The sequence below is a fragment of the Lissotriton vulgaris genome, chromosome 9 (assembly GCF_964263255.1).
Source record: "Lissotriton vulgaris chromosome 9, aLisVul1.2, whole genome shotgun sequence".
In the NCBI taxonomy this organism is placed as follows: Eukaryota; Metazoa; Chordata; class Amphibia; order Caudata; family Salamandridae; genus Lissotriton; species Lissotriton vulgaris.
The window spans coordinates 888,215,007-888,241,212 of NC_141697.1; the positions used below are offsets into that span (position 1 = coordinate 888,215,007).

Here is a 26,206-nt window from a genome sequence, read left to right on the forward strand (position 1 = left end):
ATCACAGCCACTGACGACAACAGGACTCTTCTAGACCAGGGAAAAACTGACACCCGATCCTCCTCAACCTCTCAGCAGCCTTCAACACCATGTCCCACTATCACCTCATAAAAAGGCTCCATCTGATCAGAATCCAGGAAGATGCCCTCAAGTGGACTGCATCCTTCCTCACCGAAAGAACCTAGAGAGTCTGCCTTCCACCCTACACCTCTGATCCCAAGAACATCATCTGTGGCATCCCCCAAGGGTCTTCTCTCAGCCCTACCCTGTTCATCACTTACATGATCCCCTTGGCCAACATTGTCAGGACCCATGGGCTGAACATCATACCATCAACAGAAGAAACCCAGCTTATCATTTCTCTTTCCGTAGACCCCTCCGCCACCAAGCCCAACTTCCACCTGTGCATGACCAGCGTTACCCACTGGATGCAAAACAACTGCCTCAAACTAAACTCTGACAAAACTGAGGTATTAATCTTCGGTAGCAAAACATCCCCATTTAACGACTCCTGGTGGCCTGCAGAACTGGAACCCTCACCCACACCTACAGAACACACTGGGAACCCCAGCATCATACTGGACAGCAAACTCATCATGGAAAACCAGCCCAACACAGTATCCTCAGCCTGGTACCTCACTCTACGAATGCTCTGGAAATTCTCTAAGAGGCACCTAGCCAGCCTCAGACACACCATCACCCAGGCCCTCGCCACCAGCCCCTGGACTACGGCAACACACTCTAAGTAGGAATCGTCTTGCACCTACTGAAGAGACTACAGACCATACAGAACTCAGCGGCTAGACTCATCCTCTATCTCCCTAGACGGACCAACATTATCCTACACCTCAGGAAACTCCACTGGCTCCCAAGTCCACAAGAGGTGCAAATTCAAGATGCTGACCCATGCCTACAGGGTCCTGCACAATCAGTAACCAGCATACATCAACCACAGTTTCAACTTCCACCAGCCCTCCAGACACCTGCTCTCCACCTCCCCCTCGCTCAGACCCCCCGCATCTGCCGAAGCAAGAGCAGTAGACACTCTTTCTCCTACCTAGCTGCCAAGACCCGGAACAGCCTCCCCCTCCGGACCTCCCCATCCCTGATGGAATTCAGAAAGGATCTAAAGACCTGGCTGTTTAACATATTTCGCCTAGAGGCAGAAACCCCCAGTGCCTGGATACCCTCACAGCTGATTAGCAGCGCTCTAAAACTCTCATTTCATCGATTGTCTTCTACATTTCTACATCTCCAAGATGCCTTCAGTGTCTACTTAACATGCTATTAATTTAAATAGTTTTACACAAATAATTAATTGTTTTATCAAATACTATGACTTCTAATGTAGCTTATGTTATGTTGGTTGCTTTTAAAACACCTCATGCAGCTGAGGCCTTGGAGGGGAGAATGACATAAATTAATGAGTATATTAATGAGTCTCATCCCTCAAGCTTCTATACCTTCAAAATATGATGATACCAGGTATGGTGAAACACGAACATCTATGAGAGATGTCTGAAAACGTCAAGTTAAATGTGAAACTTGGATTGTGGAATCATTTTAACTATTTGTTTGGCATACTGTGTTAAACAGTAGGACTCCTGTTGTGGTGCTGGCATATTCACAACTTCAGCTTGGACCTCGATTCTTGAGTAAGGGGTGGGGAGTGTGCATGGTCTGTGAGGTGAGGGAGCAATGAATCCAATGTAGCATGTGTCCTACACTTTTACTTGAGACATTTTGAGATTACTGTGTACAGGATAACCAGATGACTTCATGTCACCAGAACTCAAATTTTCTGGATATGAATTTACTTTTACAAATAATTGGTTTCAGGATTGTTAATTAAAGTTGTTCAAATGAATTGAATTTATGATTACATCTCCCAGAATGCACAAATGAGTTAGCTGAACGCATAGGACTTGTAATAAGGTGCCCTTGGGATTCCCACTCATTTGCTAACCATGACTCTGTGGGGTATAACAGAGTGAGTAACGCACTTTCAGGAAATAGGTTTTCATGTGTAACCCCATACAATCATTTACACCAATTTCCCATCTTTAATACTCTTACAAGAAAGATTCAATAAAACCATAATGCATTTCTCAGGTCATCAAGTCGTTCTTTGAAAGGTCTGGGCCTCTTATCACTTACCCTAGGCCCATTGATGCACATGCTGTGTATTAGGCTGGGTAACTGTAGCATCTGTCATTGCAGAACTACAACAAATAACACAAACACAGTCTTCAAATAGGCCAGTCCTACCAGCATTCATGATAATCAAAGTTACCTATTCTGCCCCTTCAGGCCCACCCAGGGTCAGGTACACTTGTTGCAGTGTCTGCAACAGACACAGGACGTGATATCACAAGAACCAGAATGTTGCCACCCCCTACTAATGGCTGATTCAAGCCTGGTAAGCTAAGCACCCTGGCACTGTATGCACTCTCTTTCCCAACATGAAGAGAGATCCGTATGCCATACCGGCACCTTGGCATCTAGGCCTGCCACGTTCTCTGCAGGCTCGTGTGACTATCTTGGGAGTTGCTAGTTGCCGGAAAGGACTCTGGTATCCACTGTAAAGCAGTCCCCCCTTCACCACGGGGGCTTGATAGTGAGCAAGGCACTCTACCTGCCAATCCCCAACACTGCTCATATTTGAAAGGGCTTCTTAGGACATGATGGGGCTCCTCGATTAACGGTGCACAATAAAATGTCAGAGCGCAGTGTTATGCTAAAATTGGTAACGCCACACTCCGACATTTTTTTAAATGTACAAAAATAAAGCACACTCCTGCGTTGCCCCTAGCGCTGGTGCTAAAAATGCTGCCTAGAGCCAGCGAAGGCACCCTTGTGCCATGTAGCAAGGCTGCCTGCGCTGCAGGGGCGATTGTTTATGTGCAGAAAGGGACACCTTCCTATAAATAAATATTTTTGAAAGGTGATTTGCTGTTTCTATGTGTGCTTCTGCAGCACAATAGAAAGAGCAAAACACGAGTAGAAATGAATAGTTTCTCCTCATATCGCCAGCCTAATACCAGGTTTTACCTGGTCTTAGTTTCTGGCGCTGCCCCATCCTTGCAAATATGCCCCTTAGTGTCACCAGCCTCAGTGCGTTGCTGTGGGGATGCCTGTGTTTGTAGGGCCCAGTCTTGGGAGGAGAGATCTTGGCATTAGGAAAAGCAAGTGCTGAACCGCAACAATGAGAGTGGCTCTAGGAAAGGCTGTATGCTGCATACTAAGAACTGCCTCCAAGCCTTGCAGTAGACATGGGTTACTGTGTCACATGCTCTGCTGGCTTCACATGGGTAAAATGTGGGAAAGTGTGAGCAGAGGCCCAGGGCATACGTGTAGAGTATGTAGGGAGCCTTGTGGGATGGGAAGAGTCCAGGCATGTCCGTGGGTCTCCCGTCATAGATCCAGCCATTACTGATGGGGAACAATTAAGGTCATGGGCACTTACTGTTTTTATTCATTAGACACTGGGCCTTGCACTGCTCATTTCCACCTCCTACGGAGGAAAATGACCATCTGCTGTACCTTGAATCCAGCTGCAAAGACCCCAGCTGAACCCTGTTTAAGCAGGCAGGAGTATTCAGGTAGTCTGCACTCTCGACTCAGTCAGAGCAGGCCCAGCCCCTCCCCCCTCCCCCTCTCTATTGAGAGAGAAGACCCTGCCAACAGGAGAACACCTCGTCACTTGGCCAGATGCCCCTCCTCTTCACCGCCACAAAGGCCATTTTGCAGCTCTCTTCAAAACATCCAGCATAAATTAATCAATTCATCAGCAGTACTTTGACCCTTGGACTCCTGGGAAAAGGAATGCAATCTTTGACATTAATTGGGACACTACCCTCTGCCCCCCACTCCCTTTGCTTGCTGTTAGCTTGCCTCCCTCTCGCTCTCCAGTGGCCTTCCCTCGTGCAGAGGGCCAGCTGGCTTCCCACCCAGTCTCCGGGTGTCAAAGTAATGGCTTATTACACTTGACAGAACGCTGCCTGCTATGCAAAGCGGGCTCAGAAATACTGTGACAGGAGATGAAAACGTGCCTGTTCATCATCTGTAGCAGGCCCTATGGCATCAGCGACACGGCTCGTGCACAAGAGTATCAACATCCGAGAGTGCGACGCCTGCATTATAAACAGCTGGCGGTTGTGTTGCATTTTAATGCAGCCTTACTGAAGAGAGCAGCAGGCACCAGGTACCACAGCCTGGCTCATCCATGGAGATCATCGGAAGAGCCTGAACAGCTCTATCGCATTGCTCCCACTCTACGCACATGGTGCCACCAACAGGAAGCCGCAAGGGGTTTTGCATTGAACCAGATTTTGCTCGGTGTTCTGCCACTTCGAAAAATAAAATTGTTCCTGTGACCCTGATAATCCTTGCACCAATGAGGGCCACACCATTTTCCAGCTGTGCCACCACCACAAACCTTCTGCTGTAAATATAATGTTTAGCGCAACAAATAATGGGGAAGAGGCTACTTTCTATATGGTCTGGAATACCTAAAGATTAATACTCTAAACTAATCTTTGCCTAAATCCTGCTACAATGGCAATGCTGGACCTGACTTGATGGGCCAAGCAATGAGAAAATCCTATCTCTCATGGATTTCAGAGAAAGGAGTAGTGGAATCCAGGGAGCTCAGCTGGGGACAATGATTGCACCAGCCATGGCCAATGTCCTACTCACAGGCCTCTGAGACAAGAGAGATGAGCCAAAGTCTTCACTTAGACTTACAAAAATGTCTCCAGAGCCGATGTGGTATTTACGGTTTGGTGGAATGTCATAATTCTTTGGTTCTTTTTTTCATGCCTAGCCTGAATTTTTCCCACTTTGTTTAGAGTCATGGGAATTGTCCTGTTTCCACTGGTGGGGCCACAATCATCTCCACCAGTGCTTGATTTAAGCCGGTAGTTTCTGGTGCCTTTCCAGCATTTAATCATCAAGACTAGCACTTTTCATGAGCACCAGTTAAAGACACATTCATTTACGGGGACATTAAGTGATTTGCCCAGATTCACAGTATTTTTAACAAATGCCGAGACTTGAATTTGGTTCTCCAGCGCCGAAGTCTGCAGCTCTGGCCATTGCGCCAAATCCTCTCTTTAACTTTCATGGTTAGCAGTTGCTTCTGTTTTAGGCAACGCTAACAGGAGAAATGGTCTGGTGCAAGCTGCCTCCTGACGAGAGCTCTAGCACTTATTTTTTTACAAATTAACCACTGAATTCTCCACTGATTGAAACCCTAGTTCTGGGGAACCCTCTGCAACTGGAGCATCAGCTCATGGTTGAACCGCCCTATTTAATGTGTAACAGCCGTTGCTGGGTTTTCCTGTGTGAGACCACCATTCAAGACATGACAGACCCACAGGGGTGTTACACCCCCTTAATAAATATATTCTGGATTAAATACTTGGGTACGGGTGCTTTAAGTCTGGAATGATGAGGTGTCAGGTTTTTACATATAGACATAAAAAAACACACACACACAATCGTATATCTTTTTTAAAGGTTTTAAAATGTGTTATTTTACAAAATATTGATTTTTAGGTACCCCTCACAATCCACACTCCTCTCCCTTTGTGCTGACCTTAAGGGCCCCTCCTGCTCTGATTCTCATATAATGTATTTTAACCAGGGTGATTGTTGGAAAATCTGAAGGTTACACCCCCCCAATCTTACTGACCAAGATACGCCCTGCAGACCCAGGCAGAGAAAAAAAAGAATTGCCTGATGAGCTGGGAAAAACTTCCTGCACGGAAGGGCCATTGTTTATTGTTTTTTTTTAAAAGAAGCTCCCAGGTTGGAAGTTTGTTACAGAAAAACACATTTGAATGCCAAGGGGGGGGGGGGGGGGTCAAATAAACTTGGTGCCCTCTCTGCATTCTTCTCCTTCTTCAGTGCATCTTCCATACCTGCAGACGCACTGAAGACCTAGAGCCCCTTAAAGGAAAACGGGGATCACTAACCGGAGGTCCTTTGCCCATGGAAGAGAGAGGAAGCCCTGTGCCAAACTATAAATGATGCTGCAGCGGCCCCCATGAGTGTGGGGGAGCGTCACTCTCATGATGCCAGCACAGCAAAAGTGAAAAATAAAACAGTAATAAAAAGAATTACTGTATTCATTTTCACTGCTCCCAGCCCAAGTGTTTGGTGGTGGTGGGGCATTGCTGCTGACTGGTAGTAGGGGAGTGGTGCTCATTCTACCAGTTTACACTGCGCAAGTCACTGTGGCTGGCTGGCTGCCTTGCGACAACCAGCCTGACTTGTGCAGTGTGAACCTCTCCACTTAGCTTTCTCAGACAGCCGGGTGGAGAGCAGGCACAGGCCTCCTGTTCCTGCTGGAGTGTCGAGAAAGCCTGCTCCAGCCAATCCTGGTGCTGCGCTCATGCTGTACATCTGCAGCATGAGAGCAGCGTCGGGATTTGCAGAAAGGGATTGCCTCAGGCTCCACGAGTTGTGTCATGCTGAGGAGAGGAAACACGGGTTAGTACGTTTTTTTTATTTTTTTTATTACCTTTTTGGCCCCCTCTTGACCTCCTCTATACCCCTTCGGTGTTGAAGGTCACCGCCTGCCACTGAAATGATGCCGTTTAAGTCTCAAAATCTTATTTCATGCTTTTCATTCCCAATCCAGCGTAGTTGGATAGTGGTCTACACTAAAAACAATCCAACACAAAAACTTTTTAACTTTACTGTACCAAATGCACAGTTTCTTGACCTTCACGTGCAGTGGTCCTCAACGAATATCACCCGGCCAGCATCAGGGATTACCATGGCAACAGCAGCGGGGGTATTATCAGCTCTGGAAGGCTAGGCTCCGAGTCTGCCAGAGTCACAAGCGATCCTGAGGACCTTGATAAGATTTGGTGATCGCCCTAGAAGCAGGAAGCAGCCAATGCCTTGATCCAGGCAACCTTACAGGAAGTTAACATGTCCAAAATGTTTTGGATTTCATCTGCTTTCAAACATCTGGGAGAGATAATGTTAGCTGTGGTTAATTTTGACTGTGAGATTTGTACTTTTAAGGGCTGTAAATAGGTCATATTGGCTATATGGTTTCGTTATTTTGTACTCCTGCTATTTTGTTTATAAGCGATGTTTTATTGATGTTTGCACGACTTTTATGGTTTTATTGCAAAAAACGAATATAGGGGCATATTAGCAAGAACCTCGTTAAAATTATCACCGTTTTAGCGGCAGGAAACTGCTGCTAAAACGGCGATAATGGGCTTGCTAATATGCGTTATAGAATTCCGATAGAAGCCCAGGTTAGATGTTTCCACATCTAACCTGGGCTTCTATTGGAATTCTATAACGCATATTAGCAAACACATTATCGCAGTTTTAGCGGCAGTTTCTTGCCGCTAAAACTGCGATAATTTTCTCGAGGTTCTTGCTAACATGCCCCAAATTTTAATGATTGAAATTGATCATTGTTCATTGCTCCATTCCCAATTGCAAGCCAGGCAGTCTGCAGTAAGTGTGTGTTCCAACTAATTCAAAGAAGTATATCCTCACGACATGGGTTTTGGGTGTCTGCGTGCAAATGGGAGATTCTCTCTTTGGAAGGCCAGGAAGCCCCACAGAGAATCCTGCTTAGTGAATGGAAGGTGAACAGACATCGGAGACTCAGCATATTGCTGATTGCAGGAAACTGAAGAGCACCGATGTGGCAGCTGGCCCTGTCCTCTGAAAACGTCTGGGTTTATGAGTCTAGCCACAAGCAACATGAAGAAAATTAACTACATGACTCACTGCAAATAAAACCCGATGGTTCCCACAGCCAGCAGGGCAGAGAAGGGTCAAGATGGCGTCACTGTGCTGCGCTTCTCTTTGGTGGCACCAGTAGCTACCTGTGTCTGAGACATACAGAGCTTTCATCTATGATACAATTTTACAGCGTTTTCGCTCTTTTGTTATGTTATTAATTATTTGTAGAGCGCACGTACACCCATGGGTTTCATGGCGCTAGTGTCTGAGGTCCTGAGATAGTCCCTAATCCTAGGCATGTTTGAATAACCACGTTTTTAGGGATTTTCTGAAGACCAACAGACTGTCACATTTCCTGAGTGAGGTAGGGAGGGAATTCCACAGAACGGCTGCACAGTAAGAAAAGCAGCTTCCTCCTTGCTTCTTCCTTTTAAAGGAGGGGATGGTCAGCCAGTTCAGGTGTGCTGAACGTAGGTTGCGTTGTAGTTTGTGTGCAGTTAGCAACTGTCTGATAAATTTTGGGCCTTTTCCGTGTAGAGCTTTAAAAACAGTGCACCCCGTTTTGAAGGTGATCCTTTGGGCTATTGGTAGCCAATGGAGTTTTTTCAAACTTGGTTGGGCTGACTGCCATTTGGGCTGTTTGCATAACAGCCTCGCCGCCTGATTTTGAACCATCTGCAAATGTTTCAGGGAGCTGACTGGGAACCCGAGATAGATGGCATTAGAAAAATCAAGGCGAGTGAGTACTAGGGCAATTGTTACCTGCACTAGTGCTGAGTGGGTGAGTAAGTGCGCACATTTTCTGATTTTCCGTAATTGGTAAAAACTAGACGAAACAATGGCTCCCACTTGGCCTTTCAATGAGAGGTCGGCGTTTAGTATAACCCCCAGACTTTTAACTTTCTGAGAGGCCATAGGCGGGGAGCCCATATGTGAAGGCCAAAAGTGTGGACCCCAGCTGAGCTCGCTCTTCCCAGGCAGAACTAGTTCTGTTTTGCCTGGGTTGAGCTTGAGATGGTTTGAGTCCATCCATTTTTGTATGAGTGACATCGTTACCTGAAACTCGCTGACGCTGACCAAATAAAGTCAATAATTGGAATTGTGTGGGATTGTCTTTGTGAAACGTCCTTAAAATCATACAGGAAGCATTCACTTTCATGTTGCTGTTTCTCGACAGTGAGATGAAAGCGTTTCGCTGCACGGACCATTAAATTATGGAAGTTTGCAATGTCCACTGGAGGCGATGCAAGAGGTGAGGTGGGCGGAGTGGAAGGTGTTTGAGCCCTGTAATTGTCCCACTCATTCATATCGATATCATCGTCGTCATCAGTGTCGTGAGGAGCAGGATCCTCATTGTCAGTGTCAGGTCGAGTTCTTTCCGGTAACGCAGGTGGAACCGGAGCAGGTGCTTGTAGGGGTTGAGGTTGAGGCTGGGGAGGAGGTTGTGATGCTGGGGAGGCAGGTGTAGATGGAGGGAACCTGCGGTTATAGTCATCAAGCATGTGCTGTAAATTTTTGACTAAAGATAAAGGTATTTGTGTAACAGGTTCTGAAGTTACTGTCTCTGCTTCGTCAACAGGAAATAAATCATTCCCACTTTCGACGTATTCCTCTTCGTCACCCTCATCACTGTACTCCTGGCACTTAATGTACAAGTCAGATGGACTAGATGCCTGTCCGAACAGTTGTTCCACCTCCGATTCATGGTCGGATTCTTCTCCACCTGATTGAAACAATTTTTCAGGAAGACGTGCTCCACTCCTTATTGGACTTATTTGAATGAGAGGCACAGTCCTCAAGGTAGAAGTAGTAATCACTGTAAAAGTGGTAGCTGAGGCCGGAGGAGGATGAGATGCCAACGAGCCTGTTGATGTAACAGCAGTAGTCTTTTGGCCAACCTGAGGCACAGAAATTGAAGATTTTTTCGTCGTCGACGAAGATTTCTTGTCCGTCGACGGAGCCGTTGACGAAGTCGTCGACGGTATTGAAGATTTGGTCGTCGATGACGAAGTAACCGTCGACGAGCTAGCCGTAGACGGAGTCGTCGTCGCCGATGCGATGGCCGTCGACTAGGCTGTCTTCGACGTTGATGGACCCGTCGAGGAGCTTTTTTTAGATGATTTGGTCTTCGTCGTCGGTATTTGCTTCGACGACGGAACTGTCGACGGTGTTCGCGTCGACGATGGGAGCGTCAACGATGATTTCTTCGTCAACGGCATCGACTTGACACTCGTCGACGAGATCTTAACAATCGACGTAATGGGTCTCGTTCCTGGGCTGTCGTCGACGAGGTGATCATCGCAGTAGTGGATGACATAGAACATGTCGTCGTCGACGTAGAGGTTACAGACTTCGTCGTCGCTGAAGACGTTGACGGGCGCGTCCCCGAGCCCGTTGACGAGCCCATGCCGGATTTCTGAGAGGAAGGCAAGGCTTTGGGCGCAGACGTCAGAGAACCAGGTCCCGTAGACGTGCCCTGAAGCAAATCCTGTGGGGAAACAATCCTGGAGGATTCCAACAGTCTACTCTTCTTAAGAAAAGGAGATGGAACCTCAGTTTCAGACCCACGCTTCTAAGAGGATCTAGAAATGCCTGAAGAAAAACTTTCCACATCAGAAACCACAGACTCTGAAGTCTTCAACTTCTGTAGCCACAGAAGGAGACGGGCCTCTCTATCCCTCAGAGTCTTGGGAGGAAAAGTGCGACAGTACTTACAGTTCTTAACCTTGTGGTCTGGGTAGAGACAGTAAATGCATTTACTGTGAGGATCCTCATGGAAAAGGCGCAGTTTACCACAGGAAGGGCAGGCTTTAAACAAAGATTTCTTATTTGAAGACATTTTTGAAGAAATAACAGCTAGAGTTGAAGAAAAAAACTGAGCAGAGCTCAGGGAGACTCCCTTCACACGACATGCGGTAGAAAATCTGAGGTCTTGGGCTTCTGAGGAGAAGGTTCTAGAGGGAACTGCAGCCTGATTGGCAGGAATTTGGACCAAAACATAATGACACTGATATGTTACCAAGTTGAGTTTTCTCCCTTAGGCTTTCTATGGGCCTATTCAGTTCTATGGTACTTTTGAGTTTACTGTATTTTATATATATGTATATGTATTTTTTATAATTATAATAATTTTACTTATATATGCATATATTACTGCTATTTTATGTACCGTGGGACTCCCACTTCGACGACGGGGAATATTCAAGCATGTGAATCTATGAAAGACACCCCTAATACTGGAGAATAAATGTTTAGGGTGTTCACCATTAGAACCATTTACCCAGAGAGTAAAATGAGGCAGGCAAAATTTTAACAATTCAGAGCAAACAACTAGACCCAGCAAGGCATGATTGGCTATTGAGCCATACTGGTATTTTCAAAGTAAGATGTGCACTAAGAGGGCTGCTTTCAGAGTGGATGACTGCCCTTGACAGAAAGGTGCGCCCTCCTCTCATGAAAGTCGAGGACTACCGTGGTGTGATCCAGCTTTGAAGAGTTTAGCCAGGGTTGATTTTGGTGTCCGACCCAAAATGCCACGTTGTTAACCAACAACTTTCAGAATGGGTGGCTGATCTTCAAAGAGGCAGCCAACAATACTCAGTGATGGAGGCCAATGAATTCTTTCGAAGCCCCAAGCCTCTTCCTCTCCTCAACTTTGCTGACACAAATAAAATCACCAGTGGCGGCCGGCATGATTTGTGGTTTGTCGCTGCGGGACCATGGTAAATTAAAATATATATATATAATTTTTTTTAACGCATTTGGCGTTTCAGTGCGCTCAATGAAATTTGTTTTATTTCTTTACATTACTCCGGTCGGCCGTGAGCCGGAGTTTACTACCCCCCACCCTGCCCCTCCCCCGCACCGCCCCACCCCCGCGGAACTCCCTCCACGGGCCACTACTGGTCAAGCCAAGGAAGGAGTAAATTACTTTTACCCACAGTGATTGTAGGTATACTTTTGACGGAAGTGAAACTTGAAAGGCGGCGCGTCTGTGAAGTAGTGTGAGTGTGCAGGCAACAGTAGATTGCATTTGTACAAAGAAGTTCGTACTCAGGTCTGTTTATGGATGAGGGGAGGATGAACACATGAGCCGAAAGGAGCAAAGACTGTGCCACCCCATTAGAAATGTAATTTGCACATTATCATGCATAAACACATTACTCCCCAGGAGAAATCAGCAGACTGACAGATCTCCTAATGGTGCTGAGAGCCTTTTATTTATCATCCTGTCGGACTGGAAAGAAGGCCACTGTTGCCTTTCATTAAAACTTTTTTTTAATTAAAGTACCTTGGAATGGAGTGAGCTAGAGGAGAGACGGGTCTGCACTGTTTGCAGCCAGCTCTGACCTGAGAGGCAGAGGATGAAACCAAAGGGAAGGGGGATTGGAACACACAGGGGGTCAGATGTACAATCGTTCACATTTGCGAATCCCAAATTTCGTCAAATTGCGACTCACAATTTAAGACTTGCAAACGTGAATGTACAACAGTGTCTCAGACACTGTTTGCGATTACCAATGGGGTCGCAATTTGTATGCCTCATTAGTATTCATGAGGCAGTTGCAACTTGCAACCCCATTGGGAATAGCTTGCACTCACAGCGATGGTGTCCTGCTGGGGTCAGCAGACCACCATGTCTGGGAGTGCTTTTTTAATGAAGCAGTATTTTTTTAAATGCAGCCCGTTTTCCTTAAAGTAAAACGGGAAGCATTTAAAAAAGAAAAATGAAAGTTTCCAGTTTCATTTTTTTAAGGGCAGGCAGTGGTCCCTGGGACCATTGCCTGTTCTTAAAAAATTCTTTCTCACATACTCACAAAGGAGAAGGGGTCTGCTGGGGACCCCTTTCCGTTTGCGAGTGGTTTACCACCTTCTTGAAATAGTTGGTAATCTGCAAGTGTTTTGCCGCCGCAGATGTGGTCGCAAAACAATAGTACATGGCATTGGGTCTTGCTATTAGGAAGGGATGCCCCTTCCTAATAGCGAGAGTTGCAAAAGCTATTTTGTGAGTCAGTGACTCGCAAAATAGCATTTGTACATCCTATTACCCTTTTTTAAGGTCGCAAACGGGCCGATCTACCTTTTGCGGCCACAAAAAAGGGTCGTACATCTGGCCCAGGGTCTCTTAACGGGACTAAGGGGGGATCTGAGACAGATCTGTAGACATGATAATATGACTCTCAGTAGCATCACTGGGCACTTTGATATTTTCAAAATATAACCTCAAATAGAAGGTAGGGTTCATGTGATATTCAGATTCCCAGGATGCACCCTGATTGGACAGAGTCACAGATGATGTGAAAGTTGAGGGGTAGAAGCACCTCATGGTCGTGTTGTTGCACGTCCACCTCTATGAAGCGCAACAGCAACATCTGGCCTCTTTCAGCACTCCCACTTCAAGCCGTTAATGTCCTGTCATAATAATGACCGCAAGGGCAGTAGTGGAAATACACATCTGAAATGACTGTTCTACGCAGTATTACACCACCATTATATCGTGCATTTAGGCGTTTTGGTCCTGTATTAACACGAGGGATGCAATATTCCACATTATCCACATGGAAGCAATTTTACCTGCATTGTTAGGTGAATTGGTGCCATAAAAACTATTAATCCAGTTCCAGCTGAAAATAGTTTTTGTATGGCCAGAAGAGGTCTATTATTTGTCTTGTAATCACGCCCTTAGTGTCTCCTGTAATGCCATGCCGTATTACAACTAAATCAGCCGTTTATTCTCTCTGGGCACAGAGGTGAGGTGATTGGTGAACTCTTCCCGAGTCCTCTTGGTGTTCTGGTCTGAACGCTCATAAACAGTGACTGGCCACCTTCACAGTATTCTCTCAGCCACTTCTTTTTCCTACAGTACCAACAAACAAAACAAGACCCATTGTACGGACAGCTTGGACTAACCTCATCCGGGACATTTCATGCCGTAGTTTTAAAGTGAAAAATTCCCAGTCCCCAAAGTGGCGTCTAAATTTTACACCAGCTCAGATAGCACCATTACTACGAGCTGGGATGGAGACAAGTCTAGTTCCTATTCTGTCCACCTCGTACATAAATACTGCCTTCTCCACAATCCAGAGAGAATATTGCTGTGTGCCCCGAGTTCATATGTACACCGTCATGATGTGTTTAACTCTGCATTGGGTGAGCATGGACCTCAGTATTTGAGGCACACCTTTTCGTTCTCCTTCTATTCGAACACGACAAAAGTTTAAAAATGCAGGTCTCTCATAGCGGTACAAAAGGGGGTGGTGACGGACGGAGCATCTGAATCAATCAAACATTCGCACCCAGTCAAAAGATCTCTCATAGCAGCGGCCGGTGCAGGTAAGCGCGATGGGGCGGCGGGTCGGTATGCAGGCAAATGAGGGAATAGGATTTATTTATTTTTCCCTATTCTGTCATCTCTCGACATAACCCCCCCCCCCCCAAATTCCCCCCCACCACCACACCACGCTTACCAGCAACTGCCGCTGCTGGGTCTCTGTATACTTTTTTTTGTACGTTGCATTGAATTATACATCCACCAGAAAGAAAAGAAAACATAAATAAAAGGCAGTTGAAAGCATACCAACAACAGGTTACATATGTGTGTACTTTCATTAAATCCCAACCCGTTTCACTCGCTTTTTCATAGTGGCACCCATAACATGACAGATATATCTGCAATTCGTCCATTCCCCCAGCTGTAATAGTGTGTTAGACTACAGCAGAGTGTAGCAACAAAATCATCAGTGTATGTATATGTTTAATTAAACATTATTAAATATTTTTAACTATGTTTATTTGGTTTATAAGTATTATTTACTTTATTTTACACTTTTTTTATTACAAAAAAAACGATATTTTTATTACGATATTTTTAACATTGATATTTTGGTTTCAATATTTTTATACTTACCATGTTGTAGATAGGATGTCAATATTCTTGCCTTTGATATTCCAGCGTCGATTTTTCTGTAGGTCGATATTTTGTCCGTCGATATTCGGTCAGTGATCCCTCATAAATACACTAGCATGTTGTCTGCATAACAGGTGATTATGTGCACTATATCCCTGACTTATATTCCCCTCTCCGACAAAGCTTCTCGAAGGCGGCGCACTAATGGTTCCATCGCAAGAGCAAATAAAATTGGAGATAATTGCCATCCCTGTCGCATCCCACCCATGAAGTCCATTCATCATATATCCCCCCCCCCTCATGTCCACACCCATGTTACAGGCTGTTCATACAGTAGTTGTGTCCAAGTAAAGAATTCTGGCCCAAACACCATGCATTCCATCACCTACTATAGGTAGTCCAATGATATTGTATCAAAGGCCTCTTCTATGTTTAGCACAGCTTGTGCTAGCAGCTCCAGAGACTGCTGCACCAAGGATAAAACGTGAGTTAAGCCTCTTGAGTTATGCATCATTTTCCTACCTAATATAAAACCAGATTAGTCTGTATGTGTCACAGTGCCCACGACCATGCACATCCTCTGCCCAGAGCCTTGTTAAGGATTTTCACATACATATTCAGGATAGATAAGAGGCAGTAAGGTGTCAGGCATGTTGGATCACACCCCCATCTTCAGAATTAATGTAACTAACACTTGTCATGTCTCACAGAGTGTATTTTCAAGCATCCTCCTGAACCCCACTACTAGGAATATACATTCCCCCTTATGGCAACTTTATAAGCATCCCACTCAGCTGATCTGCTGCCTGTGTGTCACGACTGTTGGCAACAAAATTAGGTGTAAACTTCCGCACATGGGACACAAAAGGAGGGTCCCCCAAAGTCTCTACACTTAACATCATAGCGGAATCTCAGGAAGGGTCCTTCTCTGTTGGAGTTGGAGCACAGAGGCGATTGATTTGATAGAAACCAAGTCAGATGGGAGACAGCTCCTGACCCCATCAAACAGCCCAAATGACTCATTCTCATTTCAATCATATCATGTTATGGTTGAGGGAGTAGCGTTAATATTGTATGATTGGTGGGTTCTGACACTGCCAGATGTCCACCAAGTCTAGGTCCAGTATTCCCCATTTTAGCACTCCCACCATTCCCGGTTTCAGTCCCTCTCAGACAGATGTCTACATCATCCAATATGCCCCACAGCTGTATGTATCTACCTGTAGGATCAGAGACAATCTTTTCACACTGAAAAAATACTGCAGCACCTATCTAAATCAGGACTTACTGTGAATAGGAAAAATAACCAGCCTTGGCAATAAATGCCTTCCATTTTTAACATAGCTAGTTGACATTGGGTCGCAGTAGTTGTGTTTCATGGAGCAGTGTAATTTCGGCACCATATCTCCTGAGGTATACAGATACCCTGTATGGCTTGAGATCATGAATTAACCTTTTAATGTTCCACAGAATCAGTTTTCTATCTGTCAAGGACAGTGATCAGGGGCCAGTGCCAAAGGAAGGGCTGCACAAGTACAAGCTACATGTGTGGCATCAAGTCCCACCAAGGACCTTGGATAACTCAATAGGCATGGATAGCAGCAAGGAAGAAATCTCCAAAGCGATTTTAATTTTACTAAAATTATGTGTACAACATAGTTACTTGTAGGGCTTTTCAGCCAGACTTCATCCATAAGTCTGTTGTGTCCTACAATATTTTCTTCCACCCACTTTAGCCATTATCTGGCTTTACATTCACACACAAAGAAGTTCTATTTAGTGCCAGGGACTACTATGGTAATGTGTCCCTTTTCGGACTTGCTGAGGGGCCAACCGCTTCCCTAACAATAACGTCTTGCACAAACCATGAATTGCGAACATCAGAAACGCAAGCGGGCTAATGCCAGAGCTCTTGGCTTTGCCGGTGCATGTTTTCCTCACTGCCTACTTGGCTCTGGTGATGAAATCTATTACATTTCTTTTTTGGGTGCGTCTCCCTTACTTTTAACATTTATTTTCTTTGTTTTCTAAACTTAATCCATCGGTCTTTGCGTTGTTCGCTTCTCTCTTGTCTTTTCTTACCATTACAGCATATAATTGACTAGCCACAGAAAACATATACCTTTATGACAAGTAAGGATCTGCGTGATCCCTCTGACTAGGCCTACGGAGGCCTCAGGGCATATATGCAACAACCGAAGCAAAACAGAACAAGACTGCCTTAGGCATCAATGCTAGTAAAAATACTTGCTGCTATGGCATGAATCATAAGTTTTACTATCAATTTGGCTTTTTGCGAATTTTTTTTCCCGGTTAAGTATGGCAGTGAAAAGGAAAACGTCCAGACTTAAGGCCTCAATAACTGACTATGAAATGTGCTCATGACGTCAGCATATAAAACCAATGATTAAAATTAGGCAGTTGCGGCAATTAAAAAAAAAAAGTTGCTAAAGGAAATAAGACAATTTCAAATAAGGCATTTACAAGGTTAATTCCTGGATTTAAATGGCAGCCAAGGGCCTTCATTAGATTGGTATAGGCGAGCGCATATGCAATAACTTGGTATGTGGTAAACTCAGTGCCTAATTTGAGCTGGTGGTCTCCGGTGCTCGGCACCAGCACTTACTTGTCAACACTGGTGCTTATGGCAGTCTTCTACAAGGTGGTATTGTCTGGCTAATTTAGAGATGACCACAATAAAATCTAATTTTGAATTCAATATTAATTAAAAATGACTATTAGCTGCCGCCAAAGCAAATCTCATAGCTTTGGGGGCCAGGCCCGGACTGGCCGTTGCCGGCACCGGGCAATCCCCCGGTGGGCCGCACGGGTGGGGGCCGGTTTGGGGCCCCTGGGGGCCGTTTTTGTTACAGGGCCATTTTTGCAGCATAGCTGCAAAAACGGCCCTGTAACAAAATCGGCCGAAAACCGGCCCTGGCAAAGAGCGCGGCCGGCCCCCCCTCCCCTCGGGTGGAGGGGAGGGGGGGCCGGTCGAGCACTTTGCCAGGGCCGGTTTTGGTTCCCAGTCCGGCCCTGTTGGGGGCCTGAAATAGTCTGAATTGTCACACTTGTAGGATGGTGATGGTTATTAGTTGTGTTGTTACTATCTCTGGCAGCATGGCAGGGGCATTGTGTGTTGCAAGCTGCCGGGTCCTGACGAGAGCCCTGCAGAAACGATTTAAAGGATGGGAAAAGTGGGCTCTGGCCCACGACTCCAGCCTTTCAGGGAGCCCCCTGATAGAGCCATGTCTGGTCTGCAGAGAGTCTCGCCCTGATGACCGTGATAAATTCTTCTACAGATTGTTTTAAACAACGTTTTCCTTTCATTTATTTTTAATGTGGGTGATGCGTGTGTTTTTTACAGACATTTTGCAGAGAAATGTGATTTTTTTATGCAACATCCATAAAAAAGGTTTTCTTTAGATCACAATAGGACCAAACATTTGAGAAATGGAAAGGTGGCACGGAGATTATTTGCAATACATATTAGTGAGCTGCTGCTGTGTTACAATATTGGAAACACACATCACGATCCCTGAATATTAGATGTAAACCCATCTAGAATTTGGACCAGGGTGCCTGTGTACTGTTAGTGACCTGGCCAAAGAGGGCAAGAAAGAGTTGAAATGGAATCATAAATTCAAACCTGTTCTGAACAGGGGCTCCCAAAATAGGTTTGGCCGAGGCCCCCTAAATGCTTAAAATGTCCCTGGCGTCCTAGCACTTATGTTTTTTTTTTTACAAATTAAGCACTGGATATGGTAAACCAACTACAAAATAAGCATACAATGAAGAATATGGAATCCTTTGAAGAAAATAAGGAGATTTTCCAATGGTTTAATAACTAAAAGGCTGTTGGCATGCTGGCCCGGGCCCGACGTTTCAGCGACTCAATGTCAGATGCAAAGGCTTGGATGAAAACTCTTTGGGGCAGATTTACAAGCCCCTTGCGCCTCTTTTAAGCCGCCGTTGCGTCACTTTTGTGGCGCAGCGGCAGCGCAAAAGATGCGCCATGTTGAGGGGTATTTACAACGTGACGCATCTGGAAGATGCATCACATTGTAAAGCCCTGCGCCATAAGGAGGCGTTCCGGTGCAGGGGAGGCGTTCCTGCGCAGGAACACCTCCTAAAAGTGGCTGAGTGAAATCTACAAGATTTCACTCAGTCACTTTTAGGCCAGTGCTGTGTCAAAACCCTGAGCCTGCTTGAAGCAGGCGTAAGGCTTGATGCAGCATTGGAGAGATAGGGCCCCTAGAGCATTGCTGGAGCTGCGACGCAACTCCAGCAATGCGCCACCTTTACGGCACAGATGCGTCACGCATCTGTGCCGTTTTTGCCCCATGGTACGCCGCATTGTAAATGCGGCACACCATGGGTGGCAGAGCTGCGGTGCACAATAACTGGCGCATCCCTGGGGATGCGCCAGTTATTGTAAATCTGCCCCTTTATTTCCCTGTAGCCTAGCCTGTCTTCGAATTTGGACATTTTCCATATTAATATTAATGTCCATCCTGTTTGTACCTATCACCACCTAACGCAGTCAAATAGCATTGCACTTTGCTCTTTATATTACATTCCATTTTCTTCCACTTCTTATTATTCCTTTATTTACATTGTCTTTCTGCAGCTTACTCCTTTAAGCCCGCCCGTCCTATCTGTTTTTCATTCTTTTTTTACCTTTTCTTCTTTCATTTTTTCTGCCTTTCTTCTCCTATTTCCAGTGTTTCTCTGCACGTTTTCCTATTACTTCTTCCTTGCATTTCTCCTCCTTGTCTCCATCCTTTCGGCTCTTCCTTGTCATGCTCCTTTACTCTCAAACACCCCCAGATACTTATTAGCACAGATCATTGCTACGTGTTTATCCGATGATACAACCCCGCTGTTTCGGTCCCTTGACTAACAATAGCGCAGCTAATTAACAAGAAGGTGCAGAAGCGAACCTTACCCTTCTCTTAATTCACAGCAGTAATTGTTTCGGGGTTCCTCTGGGAAGTGAACTGGGTGCAAGCGGTCACACATACCAGTAATTTTACAGGACACCCTTCACTTATCGCGCACCCCGAGGCGCTGGGAAATTAGGACAGACGGAGCTCTAGAAGGAATTCTTTTCTACAGTCTAAAAGTGATGCTTCCAAGTTGTCTCTGGAAATCAGGGGAGAGATTTATAGGCCCTTGCGCCACTTTTGCGTAATTTTTAACATGGGAAAAGTGATGCAAAAGTGGTGCAAGGAGTTTGTAAATAAGCCCCCAGATGTTTAAGTTGAGTTTCTGAGCAGACAAGCAGACAGGAAGTGAGAAGGGGGACTGGCAACCGGATGTGTCACTTGTGCAGTTCCCATCTCTGGAAACTAGGCCTTAGCAAGGCCATTAGCACTGCGGGAGTGACCCCAATGACATGATAGTCATTCGATCCAGCCCAGTGCTTTAAACGGGCCGGTACTAAGTACTGCACTTTTTTATTTTGAGAGGGAGTACCTGCACTTCTCAAGAGAGACGTAATAGCTTTAATTGGAGAGGCTTGGCACTTCTCTGAAACAAACAGATACTATGGGTACTTGCACTTCAATGTTTCCATTTCAAACACCGATTAAGACTCCTTCCAATGGTCTCTTCGATGAGACGAGAGGGCATGCACTGATCGGGCTATAAGTATTTTTGCTTACCCAGATGCTGTTTCTTTTCAAACTATGTTTTTGCGGCTCACATGGATCATAATTTTAACAGAACAGGTGAGGCCGAAGTATAATTCAAGATAGTGTAAGTTCTGAAATATCAGCGTTGGGTCAGGGGCGGCCTTAGGCATGTGCAAGCTGTGCACCTGCACAGGGGCACCAAACCCCAGGGGCCATCACGCCAATATATATCCTTAATATAATAATCCTCTGAGGATGGATACATATTTGCGTGGCAGCCCCTGGCAGGGATTTGGCAGCCTCCGGCTCTGTTCCACTTCCAAACACCCTGACCCCCCACACTCCCCCCCTCCTCCCTGGCCTCTGTGCTCCGCCCGCCCGGACCCCCTCTTCCGGGGCCCCCTACCTACGCTCCCTGCCCAGGACCCCCATGAGCCTAGAGCCGCCCCTGGTTGGGTCAAATGGAAGCAGCCTCACCTCCCCTAAGAATGTGGAGCAGATGGTGACATCTTGTCAGTCCGATCTTTGATGTATTTGTTTGCAAGTATCTTTAATTTTGAAGTCGAACCGATTTTCCAATACCGAAATGCAGGTTGGTGCACTTAGATATGATTTCCCTGCACTGATTTTGCACCTTGCTGCTCAGATTTTCATATCTAAAGGCCAGGCGGCTGCACAGTGTGCAGTGAGCATATTCCTAAATCAGCCCATGTCCTAAATCATTCTCGTCTAACGGAACATATGGGTTAGTGAGCGCTTTCTGAGAGAGGAATGTAACGATATGCGACAACCATCTAGGAATGGAAATCCTTTGGTACCTGCAGAGTAGTCTGTGAGCGGTAAATCATTTATGCTTAAAAAATATACATGCAAGTTGACAGCTCCGCACAGAGTGAACATGAATGCCACTGGAAGAGCTTTATGCTTGTTGGCGCGTATTGGAAGGTGTCTTGGGGATCACATAGTCAGAGGAGTAACACAGGCTCTTGAAGCGCCTGCGGCACAGGGGGCCTCAATCCTCAAGGGTGCCCCCCACCCTTCAAGGGCAATGAATATCTCTGAGGTATAGGAGACATTCTGCAGGGGGGGCATCATTGTGAGTCACTCTATTGCATGTAGCTGTGTTAGTGATTATCTGTAAACACTACGCGAAGGCCCTCATTACGAGTTAAGGGCAAGCACATAGCAAGCAGAACTTAATGTAAAGTTGATGCTGAAATATCAAAAGTCAGGTCGGTTACTGCATAGGTACATCAGTGCCAGCAATACATTAGTAGAAGTTACTACAGAGCTACTTAAATTCTAAAACCATAAATAAAATGATTTGCCGCAGATTATTATGGAGATCCAATAACATAACTAAGCGTGCAACCTCAAATATATTTTTACAGTTTTGCATCATCCTAGGCTGGATGAGTCTACACCTCACTCAGATCTTTTATTCTTTTAGGTATGATCTCTAGTATCAAACAACAATATGATGGAAGGAATGTTTTCATTAATCTCAGCCTATGGTGATTGCCAGGTAGCCCTCCAGGTCATATTTTTTCATCTTCCCAGGTGCCACTCCAGACAGAAACTATTCATACACAATTCAGTCTGGATTCTGTCCAGCTGGACCGGTTTACCCTGACTGCCAAGATAGGTCCCTTTAGACAGGAACACAAGTGGCCTTAGACTGGTTTAAGCCTACTTAGGCCTCATCAGTGAGGTATAACATGATTACTATGACACAGTAGCACAGGACCCAATTTATGGCAAAAATTTCACACTTAAAGCGGCTACTACAACAAACAGCAAAGTGATGGAAGGAATGCTTAAATTAATCTTAGCCACTGGCGATCACTCTGAGTTATATTCTAGTTCATTGTTTTTCACCCTCTTTCGCTTTAGACAGAGATCAGCCATATGCAAAGCAGACTTGGCCCGCTCCAAAAGGAACAGACTAGGCAGGAGTATTTTTACAGTTGTTCGGTGCCTTAGGCTGGACGAGACCACAACTCAGTCAGATCTTTTACTCTTGCAGGTTTTCCATCCAGTGGCAAAACATTCAAATCACTGTGAAATTTTGAATGAATATATATCAGATCAGCTTGTGTTAGAAGTGTTTGTGGAAGTGCTACAGGCTAGAATTCAATGAGATACAAATAACCCTGACACAGGCCTACTGAAATCATGAATTATACGAGCACCAAAGTATGTGGCAAGTGTGACTAAACTATGAGCATGAAAGCCAATCAATGCAGCACTTATGAGGCACCTCTACCCATTAGAACAGCTTGGTACAACAGTATAGTACATTTTACATTTATAGATAGTTTGAGGATTCAAGACATTGGACCTTGAATTAGACATGTTACCTATTTATGATTCATTTAAAGACTGAGTGCCCTGCTAAAATAACAGAAATTGAGAACAGTGTCTGTGATGTGAACTCGAATTTGCTATAATAGTGAAATAAAAAAATCACGAGGAAATAAATAAATCAAAAATTCCAAGGGAATTGCATCAAATTGGGATATTTACACAAGCTGAAAAACAGGCACCTCAATGTCCCAAACAATGGTAATCTTCAACCATCCTCACTTTACTGGTTACATAGTTAATATTAGCAATCAACAGCTGAAAGTGCCTTAATTTGTGCAGCATTTTAATAAATTCAGGCCACTTTGAGCTAGAATTTTTTTTGTTAAAGTCTGCAATACACATGCTGCATCTATATGTGCAAGTTCTTTCCAGCATAACCTGAACAATATCTCTTTTGACATATTGGCAGCCTAGGTTGACCAGGAATCTTGAAATCATCTCCAGTTGTCATTGAGTTTTTCAGAACTCTTAGCTGTGGTCAAGAAGAGTCACTTTCGTTTAAAATTTTAAAAAATTTGCGCAGAGTAAATACATACAAAAAGGTATTAAAAAGAGGTTACCGATATAATAACAAAATTCATACTACACAGTCCTTTTCATTAAAAAAAAGGATATACTCACAAGTATTATAACATTAGCAAAAACCATTTCATGTATTCTAAAGTGCTAGCACAAAAGTGCCATAAATCCAGCAAATATGTCTACCCCTGGAGATCCTTTTTCATTTGATCAAGATACTTCAATACTTAAATTAATTTTCTAGTAGCTCCCTCTCTTTTCGCATAAACTTCTTCATAGGTTTGTACTTGCTTCATTTTATTATACCATTCAAGAAAGGTCGATGCTTTTGACGTTTTCCAATTCTGGGGGATCAATGAACATGCCGCCAACAAAGAAATTGATGAAAACATTTCCCTCCTCTAGTTAATAGCTGAATTTGCCTCTGTTTTGATAATCCAAAAAAGTGCCAATTCAGGCTCAGGTCGTATCCTACTCAAGAGCGCACGGCTAAGCTTAGCACACATTTTCTCCCAGAACTGGGTCAGCCTTGAGAATGTAAAAAAACATGCAGCAAGCCACCCTCCCCGACCTGTTGACACCGAAAACATTTATTCTCAACCTTGGGATACATTTTATGCAATGCTTGTGGAGTATAATAACTCATCCATCGAGACAAAAATGCCATTCTTTTAAAATTTGCGGCTCTCAATGCCTTCCTGCCGTGTTGAGAGATAGTTTGCCACTCTCCAACTGAAAAATTGCCAGATAATTCTGGTTTTATCTTTTCAAGAAAATTGGTAACCAAAAGGGGTTCGCCTTGATTTAGAAATAATGAATACCAATTCCCTATACCTCGCAATTTGGTTCTTAAACACAGCAGCTAAAACCGTGGGGGTACCTATATTTCCTGGGAGTATATATTTATTCATTAGTGATTTAACCTGAAGGTAACTAAAAAGAGTAGCCTGCTCTGATTGCCACATCTTGCCTGAACCTTCTCCCAGTTAATACATCTACCTCTTATTAAGAAGTGGCTTAACTCTTTAAATCATTTTATTTCCCAGACTTTAACATGGCTATGCCACATATAAAGGCCCAAGCTTTTGGTTTCTGTAAAGCCCAGATACTTAAATCCTGAAGACTGGGCTTTTAGAGAATAGAATTTCTGAAGTCTGCTGATAAATGCTTGAAGCGTCTTGTATCTTGTTTTGATGTTTTTATAAAGACCGGGAGCTGTGATCCATCTTCATGGATCATTTTATTCAGGAAAAAGCTATCCAAATATTCCCTTATTATCAAGTAGCCGAACAACTATATCCATAAATGCTGCTTCATAGTAAGTACGAATATGCGGGCGGGCCAGCCCACCCCAGCTAGTATCCAGTTGAAGGGTTGATAATTTTAGCCTTGGCGCTTTTTTATTCCAATTCTCTAAAATATACTGCATTAATTTTAATCTTAACATTTAAAAAAAGAATTGTTTTTAAGGGTAGTACTGCCATTTTTATCAGTGCAACACGCCCAATCAAAGTAAGGGGAAGAAGTGTCCACTTGCCCAATAGATCTTTAATTTTGCTCAGCGTCGCTTCATAATTAAATCTAAATAGATCTACATATTGGTTTGAAACGTAGATTCCCAGATATCGAATCGGCTCAAGAGAATAGGCTTGTTGTTTTAAATTATCTGGGAGAAAATCACTACACACATTTAATGCTAGTACTTCAGTTTTTTGTGATTGATTTTGTATCCAGCAATCGCCTTAAACTCCGCAAATTTGCTTAAAATTATTTCAATATTTTGTCTTACAGGTTTAAGATAGAGTATAACATCATCTGCAAATAACTTTAATTTTGACATCCCCTTTGTTGGAGTTTTAATCTTTATAATACCCCGAATTCTAATGGCCAGAGGTTCAATGAAGAAGGTACTGCCAGGTTCCCCGTCTAATATCTATTGTACCTGCCGATTTTGAGTTTATCCTAATCCGTGCCTGAGCTCCTTGATATATATTCTGGAGCATAGCGATAGTCTGTAAAGGAAAACCAAACCTTTCAAGGGCATAGAATAAAGCACTCCAATTTACCAGGTCGAATGCCTTCTCGGCGTCGACCATTGTTATCAGAGCGGGAATTTGGTGAGTGTTAAGAAGAGTCACTTTCATTTATTTAAAAGCATAACATCAAATCTTTACTACTTTTTTCTGTTCTAAAACTTCTCCTTCAATGCTTGGTTTTTTATTGCACCAACTTTTGTTCTTCACACTATGTTGGTCTCCCTGAATATCTCCATACTCTACTGTAATTTACCTAAAAGTCTTGTATCTTTCTTCTCTTTTCTCCCAACTATCCTACTCTTACTTTTCCCTTCTGGGCCCAGCTCTAGTATCTTCAAGCATCAGTCAGCTCAGATTCTGTTATCTCCTTATTGTCTTTAAATGTCTAAACTTACTTACACCACCTTATGTATGCCCATTGATTTCTTGATTTGATTTCAAGTCAAAGAAGAGAGGATGAGAGCTGAAAGACAAAAATCAAGTGTTATCTTAATCCCGGGGCAAGTTCTACCAACTACCTGCAAAACACTATGAGCAGTTGGGAAAGGCTTTTATTGTTCAGCTACTGGGCTTATATTGTGAAATATCTACTTTGTTTTCCGGCTGGACACCAATCCCAGCTCGACTATAGAGAACGCCCATGTACTAATTTGCACAAACAATCTACAGTACATTTCCTCTTCTTTTGTGAATATTATAAAATGTATACCAAAAAAGTCCTCATACCTTTTTTGAAGATTAGGAATATATGACTTTGTATGCAAGCATATAATTTTTTATTGGCATTACCAGATTATGAAACATGTGGTCAAAATATTCTGTTTCTTAATGCTGCAGTACGCTCCAGGAGGTCAATGATTTTAGATTAATTTCAGTGTATTGTTGAATCAGAACTTGACTCTGTTTTAATTTTGGTTTTATTAATTCCAGCTTCTGTTTTTTGCAGATTGTTAGTCTTTAATATCCAAATTTGAAAATGTTACTTATTTTACTTGCATGTTTTAATCACTTGTGGGTATACG

At 44.1% G+C, this 26,206-nt stretch overlaps 1 protein-coding gene across 2 annotated transcripts in view; it reads right to left on the minus strand.

Moving 5' to 3' along the window:
* The window catches only part of LOC147692440 (sodium/calcium exchanger 2-like), a 1,124,793-nt gene that overhangs the window by 399,414 nt on the left and 699,173 nt on the right, over positions 1-26,206 (minus strand). The gene's annotated exons all lie outside the window — the stretch shown is intronic.